Source organism: Parasteatoda tepidariorum, chromosome 1 (assembly GCF_043381705.1).
Source record: "Parasteatoda tepidariorum isolate YZ-2023 chromosome 1, CAS_Ptep_4.0, whole genome shotgun sequence".
In the NCBI taxonomy this organism is placed as follows: domain Eukaryota; kingdom Metazoa; phylum Arthropoda; class Arachnida; order Araneae; family Theridiidae; genus Parasteatoda; species Parasteatoda tepidariorum.
In genome coordinates, this window is record NC_092204.1 from 77666930 (window position 1) to 77686879 (window position 19950).

The window sequence follows — 19950 nt, forward strand, 5'->3', positions numbered from 1 at the left end:
ATTGAATAAAATTTATTCGTATGTAAATAGGTAATGATTTAAATTTAAAAATCAATCATTATTTAATGAAGAAATTTAATAGTTATACAAATCTAATAAATAAAGAAAATCTTTAGTTCGTGCAAGTGACAAGAGCAGCAAAAAAGTTTTATTTGACAGGTAATTGTGTAGCATAACTCCTATAAAAATGTTTAAAAAATATTTATATAAAACCCTTAAAAGTGAATATACTTATTAGATGCCTCTTAAAAAAAGATTTTAAATGAATTTTTAAGCAAAAATTTTAAACTTATTTTTCAACAATCGTATCTTTCTTTTTTTCATCTAAAAGATTAATTACACTTTTTTTATCACCAATTTTACAAAAATAAATACGCTATCTACCGAAATCAAAATACTGTCTATCTTTCCACTAAAATAACTGCAGCTTCAAATGCAATAATAATTTCTAAAAAAGAAATTATTGGTAAAATGTATTCTTAGAGTCCATCAATAAAAAAAGAAAGAAAAAATAAAATGACAAGGGAAAGTTATGATTAAAATATATGTAATTAAGATTTAACCCCTTCCTTCTACCTCCCCTGAAAATGACGGGGTGAGACTTCGCCCGCTATTTCTCGCTCCCGTGATATTGACGGGCTGGAGTGTTCAGTAGTAACGCGCCAATAAGAATAAAACTAATTCATTTCTTTTGCACGGAAAACATTTTATTTCTCATACACACCTGATGGCAGTACCAGGATATTTTTAAGGTAATTGTAGATAGTTAGTTTATTTTAAACTTGTTGCAGCACTAATCAAATACGTAATAATAATACAAAAGTCAAAAAATTACGCACTTTTATGACCGTTATCTTGAAAATTAACCGATCGTTAAGGGGTTAAAGAATACACCATAACTTAAAGAAAATGCTAAATTATTAATATCCTATTGATCGTTTGTTTTATCACTAATATTATTTCATTTCTATGGATAATATTATCTACATTCTATTACTAATATATATTTTCTACACTCTATTACTAATATATATTTTCTATATTCTATTATCCAAATATCTTATTACTATTGACCTATATATCCTATAATATTCTTTTATTTTCGTACTTACGAAGCAGTTACATAAAGCTGTTGTAATATCATCAAATTTTACTTAGGTAATAAAGAAAATAATATGGCAAGTGAAAGTTTCGGTTAAAACATATTTAATTAATATTTAGAGAATATATCATGACTTATAGAAAAAATAATAAATAGCCAATATCACCTTTACCTTCTATTCTGTTATTAATATTCTCTATATCCTATTACTAAATAACCTATATATCCTATAATATCCTTTTATTTTCGTACTTAAGTATCTACTTTAAGCTATTGTATTATCAAAAGATTTCAATAGATTTTTCTTTATCTTTTGAGGTTTTAACGATTTTGTAGTACGTACTTAATTCTCGTTGTTCCGCCAAAGCTTTACTTATCCGGTTTTATTCCTTTGCAACCTTGTAATCTCAATGGTATTATTCTATTGGGAGAGGTTTTTCATTTTCGAATTAGGAAGGATTATTAACTATTATATTTTATTTCAGCTTCTTATACTTTATTCTTCAATTCACTTTTTTAACGAGAAAAAGACACCACATCGAAAATATAAAGGAAAAAAGGTGCAAATTTAAATCAAATTATAACTTTTTTTAATAATTAGGAAAATTATTTTCAATGCTGTGTACTTGAATTTTTGGAAACGAATTACAATTTCTTTACTTTTTTTTAAACACAGTTAGATGTCTGGTAAGGTAATTCCGCCTTTCCCTTTCCGTTATTCTTTGTGCCAAACCAATTTTTTCAAAGTAACTTCAGTTTTTTTTTTCACTATGAAACAAAATTAAAAATGAGGAACGGTAATTTGTTTTTAGAATTTTTGTATAAGCAAATGACTGCAAATCTGACAAACTATCACTTTTAAAACTTTTTGAAAGAGAAATACAACTTTAAGATTTTTTTCAATTTAAGTTTTTTATGGTGAGAAACTTGTGCTAACAATGAATGAATCATTAAATTAAAATCTTAATTAAATCACAATAAATCGAATAAAATTATTTCATCATTCTAGCATTCTTTAAATTCCTATTTGTTTATAATTTTGCATTAAATTATTAACAGTTTTAATTTTTTTTTGCTGGATTCAGTTAGTGTTTTCGACTCGAGCCAAAATACGACTCTGGAATTATGAAGACACCAGTAAAACTAACGCAGTTAGAAGTTGTTTGAGCAACTTTAATTTAAAAACAGAAAAGAAAAAGAATATAAAACGTGAAAAATGGCTATAAATCTGATGAATTTCAAAATTTAAATTAGAAGTTCAATTTTGCATTTTAAATGTAATTTCAATTAAAAATCTTCCTCGTTTAAAAAATAAGCAAAAGAAACCTTTTTTTTTTCTTAGGAAAATAAGATCTAAAATATTTAAATTCTCTAGAATCAGCCTTATTTTCCTAAAAATTTCCTATAAATGGAAACTCCCGATTCTCAAAATAGCCAAACTAAGACTTTCTATTTATTTATTTAATTCTTTAAAAATTTAGTGTATTTTTTTTAAGTAAATGCATTTGAATTACTATATGTTTTATTAAAATTATTTATTTCTTATTTTTTAAAACTCATTCATGCTAATATTTGCTGTTGTTATTTTTAAAAAAAAGCAGAAATTGCTTTATAATTTAAAAATTGTATTTATTTATAATAAAAAAGCCATTTATTAATAGAAAAAAAGAGCACCTATATAGAAACAAAATAGTTCTTATTTTTAGACATGTTCATAAAATATCACTAAAAATACATAAAATATCGTTAAAAATAACATGAAAAATCGTTTTTTATTAAGCACCGTTCTAGTTATTATGGTTCGAATCGTTTCTATTTTCAAAATAATTTCCAAAAGAATAGCATCATTAAAATCACAATAATAATTAGCCCTACGATATTATCTAAAATATAACGCAACAATATATAATTTCATTATTCGCTTTATTGTTTCATACGAAAGTCTCATAGAATGCGCAATGAGTTGAATGTAAACAAATTCCTTTTTAAGAAACTTAAGTCTTATCACTTTGACTGTTCTAAAAAGAAATCATAAAAAAAAGAGGTAAAAAGCGCACGTGTTTGTCTAAGTGTAAACAAGCTGACTAGTAGTCGTTCAAGGACACATCTTGTAAAGATTACTTTTCCTCATACATGATATCCGCTCGGAAAAACGGATTTGAAGGTTCAAATCAAATAACAGAAGCCATGCAATGCACTTAGTTTAAAATGAGCAAGCTATTTTAAGTTTTATTTTATTTTCAGATTATTATTTGCTAAGAAATTTTCAATCGATGGCATTAAAATAAATTGATATTGAATTTCTTGGTTTATTCCTACAATTTTCTAGTATATTTGAAATGTTTGAAAATCAACCAGATTAGACAAAAGTAATAATTTAAAACGCAAGTATAAATATATAAGTATTGAAATGTAGTGAAGGTTATTTTTACTACCCTACTTTATAAGTTCCACAGTGCACAAAGAAATAAATGGACCACCTTAAGTAACTTTTGATCTAATGATCGTATCTTCACGTTCTAGGACTCAGTCTTAATGGTTCGAGAGGGTGTCCTTAAAAAATGCAAATTAATTAGTGCAGACGATATTCCAACTTAAGAAATCAGGCGCAAAAACGTACTTTTTATGAATAAATATATTGCCGACCAGGTGGCCGAGTAGTTAGCGTGCCTGACTGCGGAGCCGATGGTTGCGGGTTCGAATCCCGCTCAGGGCATGGATGTTTCTTTCTGTCTGTGTTCTATGTCCTTTCTCCTTTGTGTGTGATTGCATGAATGTGACCCGCCCTATAAACGGGTTTGTGGTTGTGTGACGTTGGTGACGCTGCTCCACCGCCGTGGCTTTACCACAGGAGCCCACTGGGTAACGAGAAGAGAGAAGCAGTTCTGGCCAATGGGACAATACATCCCAAGTCCCCGCCATTAAAAAAATAAATAAATTTAAATATCTTTTTTTCGATGGATTGGGATTTCTGACCCTCAAAATATATGGTCCCAATCTGTGAAATATGGTCCCAATAGTTAAGTCAGGATAGCAGTCCAAATATTGGAACCCTTAATGTTAATTTTACTTCTCGCGTATTCCGCCATATTTAAGCGAATTTTTAAAAAAATTCACGCAATTTTTGAATTCGTTTATCCAAGGACAATTCCATGAGAAAATAACCTTTAGTAAACATTTATTGCTTTTTATTATTTTATTTAATAAAAGTTGAAAAATTTTGAATTGAAAGAAAAACAGTTTTTTTTACATAATTTTAAAAAAATGTAATTTTAAATGGCATTAAACAAAATTTAAGAGAAATCGACCGAATAGTTTCTTTTAAAAATATGTTGGTTTTTTTTCTTCAAAATTCTATTTCCCCGAAACTATTTGTCCGATTTCGTTCAAATTTTGTATTGTGCCATTTAAGATTGCATTTTTTAAAATGATGTAAAAAATTGCATTCCTTACAAAATGCTTCTGACTTTTATTAAATATAATTAGAAATATTTTTTATAATTACATTTTGCATGGAATTATCTTTAGGTAAACGAATTCTATAATCCTGAGCAAAAAATTTTAAATTCACTTTAAAAGTTCTCCAGATTTGGCGTAATGCGCAAAAAAGTAAAATTAACATTAAGGGTTCCAAATATTTGGACCGTTCTCCTGTAAATTTGAGGTCATCCCTTTGAATCTTTAAGATTGAGGTGTAGAACGTGAAGATCCTATCATTAGATCAAAAGTTATTCAGAGTTGTCCGTTTTTAATTTTTCAACTTTATATGCAGAAGTGGAAAGTCGTAAAAATTATTCATGTCAAAGAAATATAGATTACATAATGGAAACTTTCAAATTTAATTTTTATAATGCCTATTTTAATGATAGAATTTTCACCTTACCACTATATAACTTAATATAAGATTGATATTTTTAATTTACGACCTTGCAAAGCAAAATTAGTAACACCATTTTAAAAGAAAACACACAGACAAGATATCCTAAAATTACTGATTTTCGCTGTGCTAATTTGTATTGCAATTAATTTTTCAATTGTTCCTTATAACATTTAACCAAATCTCCCTATACTACTCTCTTTTTCAAAAAAAAGTTATAATTTAAAAGCAAATTGTATAAAATGATTTTAATAATTAACACTCCTAGAAAATATTTATGTCCTAAAAATTACAATAAGTTTCGCTTTAGAAAAATTTGCTTTAAAAGTAATATCTCCCAAAAACGGCTCACTTCCAAACAATAACTTTTCAAATTTGCATTATTTTGCGGTTATTTAGATCTAAACGAAGCAGTTATTCGTCATAGAAACTTCTTTAATTTATGAAATAAATTATTGATGAATTTTTGAATATGAATGCAAAAAAAGTTTTCGAACAACCTTTTTTCTGATTTTATATTTAAATACAAATATAATTCCGATAAACTAACAAATTTTTTAGTAACTATTAGAGTGTTTTTTTGGAATTAAAAAAATATCAAAATGTATTTTTACTTGTAATTAGAACACCAGAAAAAATATATATATAAAAGGATACCGGTCTCCTGCGTCAAAGGGTTAAGAAGTATTCCATCACATGTTCCATTCAAATCAAGTATATAAGACGTTAAAAGTTGCATCCAAGATCAAAAAACATTTTCAATATTATCCATACCATTATTCTAAAAATAACTACAAGATTTATTGACAAATTTAATTTATTGAAATTAATTTCAAAAGTTTTGATTACATATTTTAAATTTATCGCCTTTTACATGAACATATTGCATGCTAGAGGTATAAGAATGCTGAGTAATGTATGCAATTCTAATTAAATATTTTATTCTGTTTATTTTTTTAAACAAATAAAAATATTTACCTAAAAGAAATTTGTTACATAAAAGACATACCAACTGATTAAGAAACATTTGTGTAAAGAAAAAAATTAAAAAATCATTTAATTGGGAAACTACTCTGCTAAAATTTAATATTATTATGCTCTATACTATAACAAACAGATAGAAAATAGAAGGGCCAATTCTGTCACCTCGTTTACAGATTTTAATCCCTTATAAAATCATGGGAAGTATGTTATCCACCCATTTTATTAAGTTTTAAATGCCGATGGGAAACAATTTTCCCATCTTTAATTTGAGCGGTGATTTGAAATAGATTCAGACGATATTAAACAATACCAATTAAAACTTTGTCTACATAAATGCGGGAAATAGTAAAGGTTCGTGTAGGGTCAAGAAATAGGAGATCTATTTTCTCTTGTGAGTTATGCGTTCGTTCATTTAATCCTTTATTATCAAATTTATTTATTCCACCCTGATGGAATTCACACGGAAATTTTTGAAGGGATCTTTTACATTAACAAGTATTGGCTTTTAACCGTTTATAATAGGTGTCTTTTAAAAGGTATCTTTCCAACTTGCTGGAAAATAATCAGAGTTATCCAAAAAAAAAAAAAAAGATCCTGCTCTTTCAGCTTTCTACCGGCCTATCTATTCGCTAAGATTCAGCTATCGGCTGAGATTTAGGAAAGGAAAAAGATTATCATATTGCTTTGAAACAACAGATTCACTAAACAAATCAAAATATGGATCCAGATCCGGGAGGAACTGACGACGCAATTAGGTAGGTAGTAGATTTCATCAACAGTTCAAAAACAGAAGGCAAACACACCATCAGGGTAAGTCTAAACATTAAAAATGCTTTCAACAACGCAAACTGCAAAATTTTAAAGATTTTATTAAACAGACTCCAGCTTCCTAGAACCCTCGTGACAATAATCCATGATTTTTAAACAATAGAGAAGTTATCTACACCGTTAGATCTGGAAATACAATCTGCTAAAGACAAACTGACGTTGGGTCCTTTGATCATGCAACAACCATTGACAACCTGGAAGTCGTTCTCGACCCGGGATTTACCTTTATTCCACACCTAAACGATATTAGAGAGGGGATTTATAACTTCAACCAACTTATTAAGAGGGTTGCTAGAGCTACACGAGGCCTTAGACCACAAGTTTTAAAAAGAATCTATCTCCAGGCCAGTGAACGCATCATCCTCTACGCCGCCAGTGTCTGGTACAGGAATACAGTAAAAATTAACGAAAAACTCAATTCATTGCAATGAATTTTCCAGCTGTCCATCACGAAAGTATTCAAAACTACCAGCACACAAGCACTCCAGATACTGCTGGGCGTGGCGCCTATCCAATATACATAAAATTACCAAGTTTATTTCACGGAGTTTATACATTTGTTTATTTATAAGCACAGGAGTTCAAGTTAAAAAGCATATTTTTACAGTAGGTGAAAATTTGAAACTTCCACCAAATATAATAGTTTTAGAAATCAAATTAACTTTTAGTAATAAGCTAAATAAAATTCGTTTTATAAATCAATTTCAGTCTCAAAAATTTAACATAACATTACTGGAAAAAATGGCCCTTTAGAGGGTTAAAATAATAACGGAGAAAGACTAGAAACCCTTCAAATCCTATTTGTGGATATCGAACAATTAAAAACTGTTTTTAAGTAATTAATATACATCTTATCTTTTCGAGAGTAGCGTAGCACATTTTTTAAACGCTTTGCATTAACAAAATAAACAATTTAAGCTTAAAATTATCGCGCTGGAAGATAAAATCAAAATAAATAGTTATCCAGATCCTGACGCCTTCTTTTTTTTAACCCCACAATTTCTTAGAATCCTATGCCTTTGTATTCTAATGCAAGTAAGAACCTAATTAATTAAAATAAAAGATAGCGCCTGTTCGCAAAGTCAAATATTTTAATTCGCTTCAATTCAGTTCTCAAAAGTAGAAACTAGATCAATAAACGGTCTCACGCTTTTCATTTGTAGAAATTTATTCGAAGAATCGATTGATGTGCGAGAAATAAAAGAAGAATCAAAATCGGTCGACAAGGCCTAGAGTCGATTTATAAACGTTCAACCATTACATTTGCTTGTTTCCGATAAATTTACTTCATCACAAATGATTCTCTTGAGAAATGACCTAGGTGATTTTGAAACCGTTAGCAAGACTGTTGAAGTCAGGTTATACTTCATTTATTTAATACAGTTACTTTCGTTAGATATATCTATCTGAAAGATGTCTCAATCATCTAGAAATAAAGAGAGCAGGAAGCGTTATCCGTTTGATGTGTTAATTAGAGTTGGATCCTGAATCGATGATTTTATGTAATTGAAATTATTCATTTACTTGTATTCTAGTCAAATGGTTGATTATTTGTATCAGTTGATTTACATGTTTCTGTTCACGTGATACTGATTGCAAATGCTTTATTTTAGGAAATTCTAAATTGTTGGTTCGAATCAATTCATTTTACTTTACTAAGTAGTACGAAACAGTTTCTTATAAGTCGATTCGAATCAAATTTTGATTACATTTGTTTGGGTATTTAAGACGAAACCTATACCCAAACAATTTCTTAGTTAAAAATAAAGAGTTCAGGATGTGTTATATATTTGATGTGACAATTAGAATTGGATACTGAATCGATGATTTCGAATAATTGAAATGATTCATTGACTTGTATTCTATTCAAATAAATGGTTGTTCATATCAGTTGATTTAAATGATTGTGTGCACGTGACACTGACTTGAAATTATTTAGTTCAAATTATTCTAATTTATTGATTCGAATTGATTAAATTTATTCTACTAGGTGGTACGAATCAGTTTCTTATAATAATTCGATTCGAATCAGTTTTTGATTGCATTTTCAAAGGTATTTAAGACAAAACCTTTATCCAAACGATTTCTCAATCAATTAAAAATAGAGAGTACAGGAAGTGTTATATATTTGATGTGCTAATTAGATTTGGATACCAAACTGATGATTTCGAATCATTGAGGAGTTTCATTGATTTTTACTCTAGTCAAAATATTGATTATTTATGTTAGTTGGTTTATTTCAAATCTGAAGATAGCGTTTCACATGATACTTGACTCTAAATTATTTAGTTCATTAATCAAATTCATTGTTTTGAATTGATTTATTTTATTCTAATAAATAGTACGAATCAGTATAATAAGTTGATTTGAATTAATTTTTAATTATATTTGCTAGGATATTTCACTCAAAGCCTTTATCCAAACTATGTCTTAATTAGAAAGAAGAGAACAAGAAACCTTATCTGCTTGATGTGCTAATAAAAGTTGACTGCTAAATCGATGATTTCGAATAATTGATATGATTCATTTTATTTCTGTACTAGACGAAATGTGAAGATTCTCTACCACGTGACACTAACTCGAAATTATTTAAAGTAAAGTACACTGTTTTAAGTACAGTATTTTAAGTACAGTATTTTAAGTACAGTATTTTAAGTACACTGCTTTAAGCACATTTAAAGTAAAGTATTTATTTAAGTACACTGTTGGTAGAGAATTAATCTTGTTTTCCACTGAAGACAATTGCCATGACTTTCGAGGAGAGGCTGCTGTATAAAAGATAGCACATTGAGAAAAATAGCCGAAGACACTGCGACACGATGCGGTACTTTTATTTGCGCCACACTAAAGCTGCACAATGAGATATTGGTGATGGTCTGGGTAACATCCTTGAGGATGATACGGAGACAAAATAAACATGACACATTCATACACCATCCCTCCTCAGATAGTAATTTTGATCTGAACCAGAGCACTGCTAATCTCCGATCCAGTACCTTCAGAGGTATTGATTTGTTACGGTAACTTGGAGGATTTTATGACCCCGCCAGACTTAGCTTGCGCTAGTCACCATTTTGTAAACCAGCCGGTGGGGATCGAACCCAAGACTTTTCGGGCATGAGCCCAACGCCCTACCAGTCAGGCTATTCTGGCCACACTAAGACACAATTGTTGGAGAGAATGAATTTATCACCGTGGTGCGCAATCCAGGGTGAAGAATCTGCAGACATCGACACAAGGCAATACCACTTCTTTATGTGCTAGGATTTGTTATGCGCACTATCTTTAGCAGCCAACACCACAGGAGAAGCACTGTTAAGTCACTGGATAGTTGTATATTAGGACAAATAAAATAGTTCTTTTGTGTTGGCATATGCATAGACGGGGATGTTGCCTTGACCGGACGACTATCTAGATTAACTTCTTAAACAGGTTGCACCTGACTGAGAATAGACGCATTGTCTCATTTACAGGGAAGTGCTGGTAACCCGAAAAATGTCACTCGAACTTAACATTGATTGATGCCATTAAGGTTAATAAACATATCAAAGTATACGCTCTTAACTCGTGCCTGTTTGGGCAGTTTTGTGAGTTAAGGAAATGGACGAAGAGTACAGATGCCTTCTCTTGCACACATGGTTATCCGGAGAAAAATCGCTAATCGGGGAAGTGATGAGTGACACTTTGATAGTGACAAGGTATGGGTCGCATATTTGGCTTAACTGTGTGACATATTCGGACTGTTCAATCAACTCAAACTGTGCCTTCAGGAGAAAATGATAACTGTTTTCAAATTCGCTGACAAAGTAGTTGCATTGAAAATCAAACTGGAGTTGAGGGAACAGCGCGTGAAGAGAGACAGTTTGGGCATGTTTCAATCATTAATACATTATTGGGCGACACTCTGAGCCTATACATTCATTCTCCAAGTTGGTACACGATCGCCTGTCTTTTCTTTTAAAAGAGTTCAAGCATTACTTACAAGCCATAAAAGACACACGAGCACACTACCCATTTTTTAGCAAATCAGGCCAATCTAGCATGTCTGTGCCAGAAGATCTACTGATGGGGATTGCAAATAACGGTAGCCTTAAAACTACGTGTGAGACAACAACTCTGTCTGTGTTCTGGATTAAAGTCTTAGCGGAGTACCCTGAGATTTCCATCACGGTGCTTAAATACTACTGCCATTTTCCATAGCCTATCTGAAGCGAGGTTTTCTGAAGCGACAGCATCCAAAACAAAACAACGGAATAAACTGGGCCTAAACAATACACTTCGGATGTCATTGTCTCCTATTTCTCATGATGGAACCACTTCGTTGCATAAAAATAAGCTCAGGGCTCTAATTTATTTAACGTTCCATTTAGTAAAAATGTTAAATAATTTTCTATTAATTTTGTGGTTTAACTGTATTCTATTTTGAAGGCACGTATAAATATAATTAGATGAAAGCTACTAAATAAGAAAAATCTAAAATATAAACAATCAACTTCCCCACCCCTGTGAACCGCGGTAAAATTATCAGACGTTGACCAGTCCGCGGTAATGAAAAAGGTTAGTGAGCACTAATCTACATCGTATTAGCAATGTTCTTTAAAACCTATTTCTCCATTTCCAATAGCAAGGAGAATGTTCTCTGTATTGTTCAGGAAACAAAATTTTCCAAATTACAGTAGTCTTCATTTTCAGTATGATTACATTTTTTATATATGTACCTCCCTTTCATTATATTTACTTACATACAATTTATTTGACTCAACGTTTTTGGTTTTTATGTAGAAAAGAATTTCGCAATAAATTTAAATTAAGGAATGAAGGGTGAAAACAAAATGAAAATGAAGATTAAATTAACAATTAAATGATTTTACAAATGGTATGATTTGGGCCGCTTAGCCCGAATTTAATGCGATTCAATATTTATTATAAGGTGATTAAATATTTCTTTCAAAAATTGGTGAATATTCTAGAATTTGTTTAAAATTTCCAGAACATGTAACAGCATTGTTTTATAAAATGCATGAATCAACAAGCCTTTTTAAATCGGCTCTATATAAGCAGATTGACACTTTAACAAACTTAAACTCTTCAACTAATATCTTTAATGCTAATGTCTCCCAGAGGTTAATGTTGGGATACGTTAAAAATTCTAATAAAAATGAAGTTTTTAATTTTAACGCATTTTTTTAAAAACAAATCACTAGTTTGTACGTGTGCAATTCTCATAAAACAAAAAGTACAATTATTGAAATTTAGAGGAAACTTCAAATTAATCCTTGTTTGTCATTTTAATAAAAAAAATTTATCATATTCGAATGAATATTTCATTACATTAAACTTAGCCTCTACTACTTGAATGGAATCCGTCGTTAAATTCATATAATTGTTAAAGAGTTCTTTTTTTCCTGCAGAATTTTTTCCGTCAACCAATTTTTGAGATTCGTGTATTTTTAAATCAGTGTGTGTTTTGCCATTTAAAATATTTCAAGTAGCAAAACCAATGAAAATATTATAGATATTATTTAACCATCTCGCGAATAAGGAAATTCTTATTCTGAAAGCAAGTGCAGCTGTACGAATGAATGATATTGGCATGGGCGTGTGATGAATTCTGATTAGAATAATAAGGAATAACCTTGAGAACCAGAATTCATTCATTTAATAAACGAAAACATAAGGCGACAAGCAACCAGCCAGCCATATAAAAGCAACGTTGCTTCATCTCATGGTCGAATAATTTACCCATCTCCTATTCTTCCTATTTGTGTTCTCCCTTTCCTTATTTACCTTTTTTAATCATAAACTGCAAAATCCAGTTTCCCTCAACAAAATTTTATACCGTTAAAAATTACCGTTTTCAGACTCAGTTATCGTTTGCGAATGAATAAATAGAACACTTGTTTTATTGGATCATAAATCGTTTGCAGAAGAGTTGTGTTGAGTTCCTCGTCTTTTTGTGGAAACTTCCAAGATTTATAGCTGTCGTCTTATTTTCAGTTATTTATTATTAATTTCGTAATATTGTCATATAATATATTATGCCATTCTTTCCGTAGAATGATATATTTTGATCAAATAAATTTTATCAGCAGAGGAAAGGGTTACTGAAAAATTAACTTAAAAAAGGTTACGAATAACTTTTATTATATCATTAAAAAATTATGTCACAATGAAAGAAACTTACATAAAAGATACATCTATAGATAAAAAATGCAGTAAGGAAAAATAATCTGGTGGAAACCGTCTGACATTTATTAAATTATCTATAACAATGGTTCCCAAATGGCGTTCCCCCGGAACCCTGGGACTCCGCGGAAGGATAAAAGAGGCTCTCAGAATTAAAATTCTTGAAACTTGTAATTATATTTTAAATAAAACAATAAACCATAATTTCTTTGATAGTTAGGTTATTTTTGCAAAATAAATTTAAAATATCAGTAAAAAAAAAATGCTGAAATTTATAAAAAAAAAAATTGCATCGATATTTCTCGTCGAACTTTTGAAAATAAAACGATCAAATTCAAGTATAACAAATTGTGTGTCTTTGATAACTATTCTCAACATTTATAAAAGCTCTTTTTCGAAAACCATATAACTTATTTATTTCATTTTCAGCTAATGTTACACCAAAAATAATTAAAAAAAAAATACAAGATACCACTCCAGGCCGGCAAATTCAAATATTAGGCATAAAACCTATTATTTTTAGAGTTTTATTGATAAAACGATTACAGAAAAAAAAATTAATTCTTCACATTAAATATTATTCAAATAATTGTTTTTTTTTGTGGTCAATATGTTCATGGCTGCTAATGAATTTTATTTATATGGTTGGGGTTCCGCCAAAAGATGATAGATCATTTTAAGTTCCGTAGCCGTGAAAAATAGGAAACCGAATCTGTAATACCTTAACAGTTCATATGATTTATGAAATAATGACTAAATTTCTGTTCAAATAGTTTCTGTTTTAACAACATTTGTACTTTTTATTATTGTTTTTTTTTGTAAAGTCTGAAAGCTCTATCCAAATTATTCATATATTTCAGAATTTAAAAAAAAATATTTTTTTGGATCTTGTTATTGTATCAAAAGAGAAGGTGCACTTTGTGAAAATTGGCAAAAACACTTATAGTAAAGAAATTTTAGAAGTTTCTAATTCTAATTGAAACTTTTTTTTCCAGTTAGATTTTTTAAATAATAAAAATAAATATCCCTCGTACAAAAAGAATTATGCATTCATGTACAGTGAATAAAAAATGACCGAATATATTTAACTTCAAAACGTCATATTTTTAAATTTTAATTTTTCACGAATTATTTAACCTGTTCTCCTCAAAATTTCATCCATTATTAAACTAAATAATAAAATATAATAAATAATTATTAAAAAATATTTTTTGTAAAGAAATACTTTTTGAGAAATGAGTTTTACAATTGCGAGAAAATTTTTGATTCCCTTTAGTAGTTCCAGAGGAGTGATAACATTAAAGGTTACTAAATTTCGAACGCTCTCCTGACAAAACTACTTCAACCATATTTTTAGAACTAAGAATCACAATTGGTATAAAAAAAAAAGAGCGAAAAAAAGATATCTTAGTTTAGGTTTAGAGAAAGAACGTTTTTGAGTCTGATTTCGTAAGGTGAAGATCGTCTGCAGAAAATAATTAGCTGTATTAACATACACGCTCTAACTATTCAAATTGCATCGATAAATATGAAAATCGTGCTGTGACCTGCTTTTGTATTTATTTTTTATTTTGCACATTGTTCTTAAAAACTCTTTTATTATCTCATGCAAATAGTATTATATACTAAATAGGTGAACCAGAATCGAATCTCAACTATGGTTGGTCTATTCCAATTCCGAACTCGGTTCGCAACGATCACAGGGCTGACGTAAATATTCTCAAACGTGGACAGATCATGGGTTAGAATCCCCTTACCGTGAAGTTAACAGTAGGAGTTTTTCCTCATGTAACGCTGATGCCGTTTAGTTCTATCAAAAGTCCTTCACAAAGGCAAATTTCTCTCAATACTTGATCCAGGAGTTCCCTTGTCGTAAATTGGTTTCAAAATTACAAGACTACGGAGTTGAACATTGGGGCGCGTAAACCCTAAATTGGGTCAGCTGTTCAACGACGGTTATAAAATTAAATTAATAATTATTTTACTGATCAGATCGCATATGAATAAAAATGGCCACTAGTGGTTTGATTTAATTGAACCAATTAAGTAATGAGAGGATTTTTAAATAAGTACATTTCTTTTTTTAATGACCTCGATCTTTAGTTTTCTATCATATATTCTTTCATATCAGATATTTAAATCTTGCATTTGTAACGATGAACTAATGATATTTTGAGAAAATTTCTTGATTAGATACGGATATTTTTTGCTGTATATAACTTATCGAAAGTATATTGATTGATATATGACATCACACACTCTATAACAGATTTCGTAATCTTGAAGTTGATCAAATTATCCATATCAAATCAACCTAATTCAAGTAGATGATTTCGTAATTTTTGTTAAAGAGAAGATTACAGAAAAATGTTTCCTCTTTTAAGAAAAAACTCCATTTTCAATATATTTGCTGATAAAAAAAGACGAAATAAAATATGGCACCTATTATTACAAATTACAGAGTGTCCTGTGTCCTAAAAATGACCGACTGTGTGAAAAATTAGTTAAAGACAAATAAATGAAAGGAGATAGCAATGTATGGTTTGCTTGTTCTATTTAGGGTGTTTCTTCTTGCCAATTTTCCAAATTAGTTATAAAGTGCATAAATAGATGGCGCTGCTGACTGATAGAAGCTATAAAGCTATCAAAATAACAGCTATAATGTGGTGTCAGTGGACAAAAATAAATAAATTAATAAATAAATAACAGTTACCTACCCCAATATTTCAGTTGGAATCATATGAGTTGCAGTGGAAATTTTCAAAGAAGTTCGTATCAGCAATTCCATCTATTGACAAATTTTTCAACTTGTAATGAATTATTCTAGATTCCTGACGCGCAAGCCGTACATTTTGTCGTTTTTCGATTTTATGATGTTAATTTTCTGCAACTAACCAGCCTTCAAGCTGGCTATTCGCATTGGTATTTTTACTAGTTACAAATGCAGCAAATTTTAAGCTTTTGTATATGATTCTTGATTTGAAAATGTATTTGGGCCGGTCATTCACATAAATAATTTAAAAATAAATTTTAAAAAAACGTTATAATCATTTAGTGATGCTTGTAAATGACAAATAAACTAATTTAAATAATTCTTAATTACTTATTACTATTGTAAAAACATCATTAAATTGCATCTAAATGAATTTTTCTGCAAACATTTAAAAAAAAATTTCATTTTTCACCCTAAGAAGTAAAAAAACAAAACATTCAAAGTAATTTATAAATAATTAAATTAAACAAAACATCTTTCCTTCCTAAAGAAGAATTTAGTTTATTCGTTATCTTCGTATCAGTCAAATTCAAATGTTAAATTACGAGAGCAATATAACTAACGAAAATGCATACAGTGCGCAAAAAAATAAATGAACCACCCCAAAAAACTTTGGATCTAATGATCGGATGTTCATGAAGGGAGTGACCTCAAATATACTTATTAATTAGTATAATAATATTTCCTATAATATCATAATCATATAATATCATTAAATAATATTTCAGCTTGCGAAATCAGACACAAAAACGTACTTTCTTTGGATAAACAGACCTTTTTTTGACGATTTTGGATTTCTGACCCTCAAAATATTGGATGCTTTATCCTCCCGTGAAAATGTTCACTTTGAAACTAATCTAAAGTGAATTATTCTATTATGATCTACAATAAAATATGTGAAAATAAAGAGGACCTGTTGTTAGGTTTTGCAATACTGACTAACTTTAGTGCTTGCTGAGAAGACGATGTACGAGAACCCGGTAAGTAGTGCTTCACAAACTTCAAGTTCAAAAGTCTTAACTATGGATTTTAAAATGACCTTATTCAAGTTAATATGATTATTAGGAACAATATTAAAAATAATAAAAGATTTGTCATGATAAGAATAAAAGGCTAAAACTAAGGATACAACAAACATATTTTATGTTAGAATTAAAAATATCATACAAGTTCCAGTGCTACACTCAGCACAAAATAATTTAATTTGTATTACTATATTTCTTCTGCATTATTACTGCAAAGAATTTGAAACATTGTATTTAATAGTATTTGTTACAACTCTCAACCCATATTGTTATTTTATATACCTGTTAATTTAAATGTCAAAATGCCACTTATATCACTAATAATCAGGCTTTTTCGTAATCTTACATAGTTATTTTCTTTTACAATTATTTAAAAAAAAATATTTTTGATCATTAAATATAAGATTTTACAGGTTTCTAAATACATTTAGATAAAGTTCATAACAAATCAACTATTTGAAATCGTTGCAATTCTTGATTTTCCAATGATTTTTAAGTTCGCTCGAAAAACAGTGTTATTTTTCTTACATTAAAATATTTTTTAATTACATTTAATTTATTGTATTATAATTGTTATTGGTCATAAAGGTTTTTAATAAAATAATTTTATAAGTTGGGAAAATTTTTCCTTTTTTCTAATCGAAAGTGTGAATGTATTTTTCAATATACTTTTACCATTGTAACAAAAAAGTTTCCCACAAATTTTTGTAAAAGCTTTAATAGGAATTTTCGTAGTTTTAATTTATTAAATATGACTGTGTTAATACTTATACAATGATGGGTAGTTATTAATTATATGAAAAATTTTCATAATAATTAATAAAAAATATCCTTAAATTAGAGCAGTTCACAAGAAAGAAAACATGGAAGTAATGATACACTTTATTTAATAAATAATACCTTAATAAAAATATCTGTATTGAGTTACTTCCTTACACTGTTAAAAGTGTCATTAATTTAAATAATCAGAATAAGAATTTATTAATAAAGAATTGTCTTAATGTCAAATAAGGGCACTTTGTAATAAATTCGAACGTTTAACATTGTTATTAATTAATAAAAAATATTTGTAAATCAGTCTATTTCAAGACAGGGGATTAAGTATAATGTTCAATAATTTGGACAATCCAGCATTATATATTGTATTAATGAAGAAATGCTTTCTAATAAGAGCACTTCATAAAATGATTAAATAAAGTATCTTTTAGAACTGAATATTTAACTTTCAACTATCCAATCAACTATCAATCCAATCCACCTACATATACCAAACGGTTTTGCGGAAGCATCCTGAAATTCAGACAGTGGGTGAAAGGGATAGTTTTAGCCTTCGATCCTAAGATTTGTTTAAAAATTTAATTTAGATCGTTCGAGGGACACTTTTAAAAATGAAATTTTTTTGATTGGTTTAGTATTAGTCAACATTTTGGTTTTAAATTAAAATTAAACAAAAATATATCAGAGTTTCCACTCTAATAATAGAGCACATAAAAAGACGACACTTTTTTATAGATGTGTGCCAAAGTGGTAACAGCCTGGCGGCAAAAAGCTTAACTATCAGTTAGATTGATGAGTTTATCGTTTTCTTTTATTATTTTTAATTAAATTCATAAAGTTCTTTATAATCGTTTAATAATTTATTTTATTTACTTTAAAACACTAAGAATAAGTCACAAAGAATTATTACTCATTCCTGCGACAATACAGAAGCAGTTAAAAAAATATGACCAAGACATAATATACCGTAAAGTGTCAACTATTCTCATCTACAGAATCAATTAACTGATACCGTTAAGTGCTTCTAGAGGGCGCTGTAGATAGTTGGACCAGGAGAAACTTCAAGAAACGCGTCTTGATGATGTCAATAACATCAGCAAAGTTTAACTTGATCAAAAGTTCTATAATAGTGATATTTGATCATAAAAGTTATTTATTGAACTTTAATTACTCTTGATCGTTATGTCAGATAAACTAAATAATCATTTTTAACTAGGTGCCATTAGCAGGCCACCTAACTTTTAGTTTTTCTAAAGTTTTCTGAAATCACGTGTTTGTTTTGTGTAAAGTTATGCTTTTAAAACTTGTTTCCATAAAACTAAATAACTGAAAATCAACCAAAATTGAAATAAAAAACTAAGTTAGGCACAGGAAAGCAAATTTAATAAAGAAATAGTACTAATTCATTTAAGAGGTATATAAAAAGTCGCCATTGACGTTAATGATGCTTAATTAATTTTTGTAATTGGTTCTAATCGAAAGAAAACAATGAGCTACGTACAGAATATCAATTCTGCTTATCTACTCTGTTATTAATGAAGTAGATAGAGTAGATGGAAACTAAAGATAGAGGTTTTTATATTTAGCTTTATGGAAACACGTTTAACAAAACCCAACAATAAACAAGATAAACACTTGGTTTCAGACAACTTTAGAAATAACTAATTCAATGACGTTGAACCGAAACACATGCTATTCATGTTGATGAATGAGGAAAAAATAATTAAACCTTAAAGAACGTGCAAAAAACTCATAAACATAATCGTTTACAATTTTAATTATAACAATGGATAATGTTTAACTAACGTGAAAAAATAATTTTTCAAACATCTCTCCAATAAGGACTAATTAAATTTTTAAAACGACTTTTAGGATCGGGGTTAAAATTGCTCCTGGAATTCAAAACCCGTATTTCACAGCACTAGCATCAATGTTTTTGAAGATATAAGAAGTTCGAAATAGCGTTCCGTGACAAGGACAGACAAAAATACTGATTAAACACAAAGGAAAAATTGAAAAAAAGAATTATTTCATCTTCATAAATTGTGTCGGTATATAATTTTCAGTTATGTGAATGATTTCGTTTTGTACTTTTGATTTATTGGTTGTACTGTTCGATATTGTACTGTTTTATTAATTGATTATTTTCTTTCACCCCGTACGAAGAACGGAAATTCAGCTAATTTAATAAAAGTTCAAACATAAAACGTGATATTATCATATTCTATAGTTATTATTATGTATAATAATCACTATATTATCGTACTTTATGAATATATCACATAAAATATTTATCGTAAGACATGAAATTCGCGATATATCAAAAGATTGTAGTCAAAATAAAGGTATCGATACTTCACTATATATCGATATTTCACCATCTCTAAATATGATAGAA

General features: G+C 29.0%; 1 long non-coding RNA gene across 1 annotated transcript in view; it reads left to right on the top strand.

Annotated features, from left to right (window-relative positions):
• The window catches only part of LOC122269693 (uncharacterized), a 64428-nt gene extending 44725 nt beyond the window's left edge, over positions 1-19703 (top strand). The window contains exons 2-3 of the long non-coding RNA XR_011637096.1: positions 16674-16730; positions 19425-19703. This is a non-coding gene — a long non-coding RNA (uncharacterized lncRNA). The remainder of the gene's footprint in view (positions 1-16673; positions 16731-19424) is intronic.
• The last annotated feature ends 247 nt before the right edge of the window (positions 19704-19950 follow it).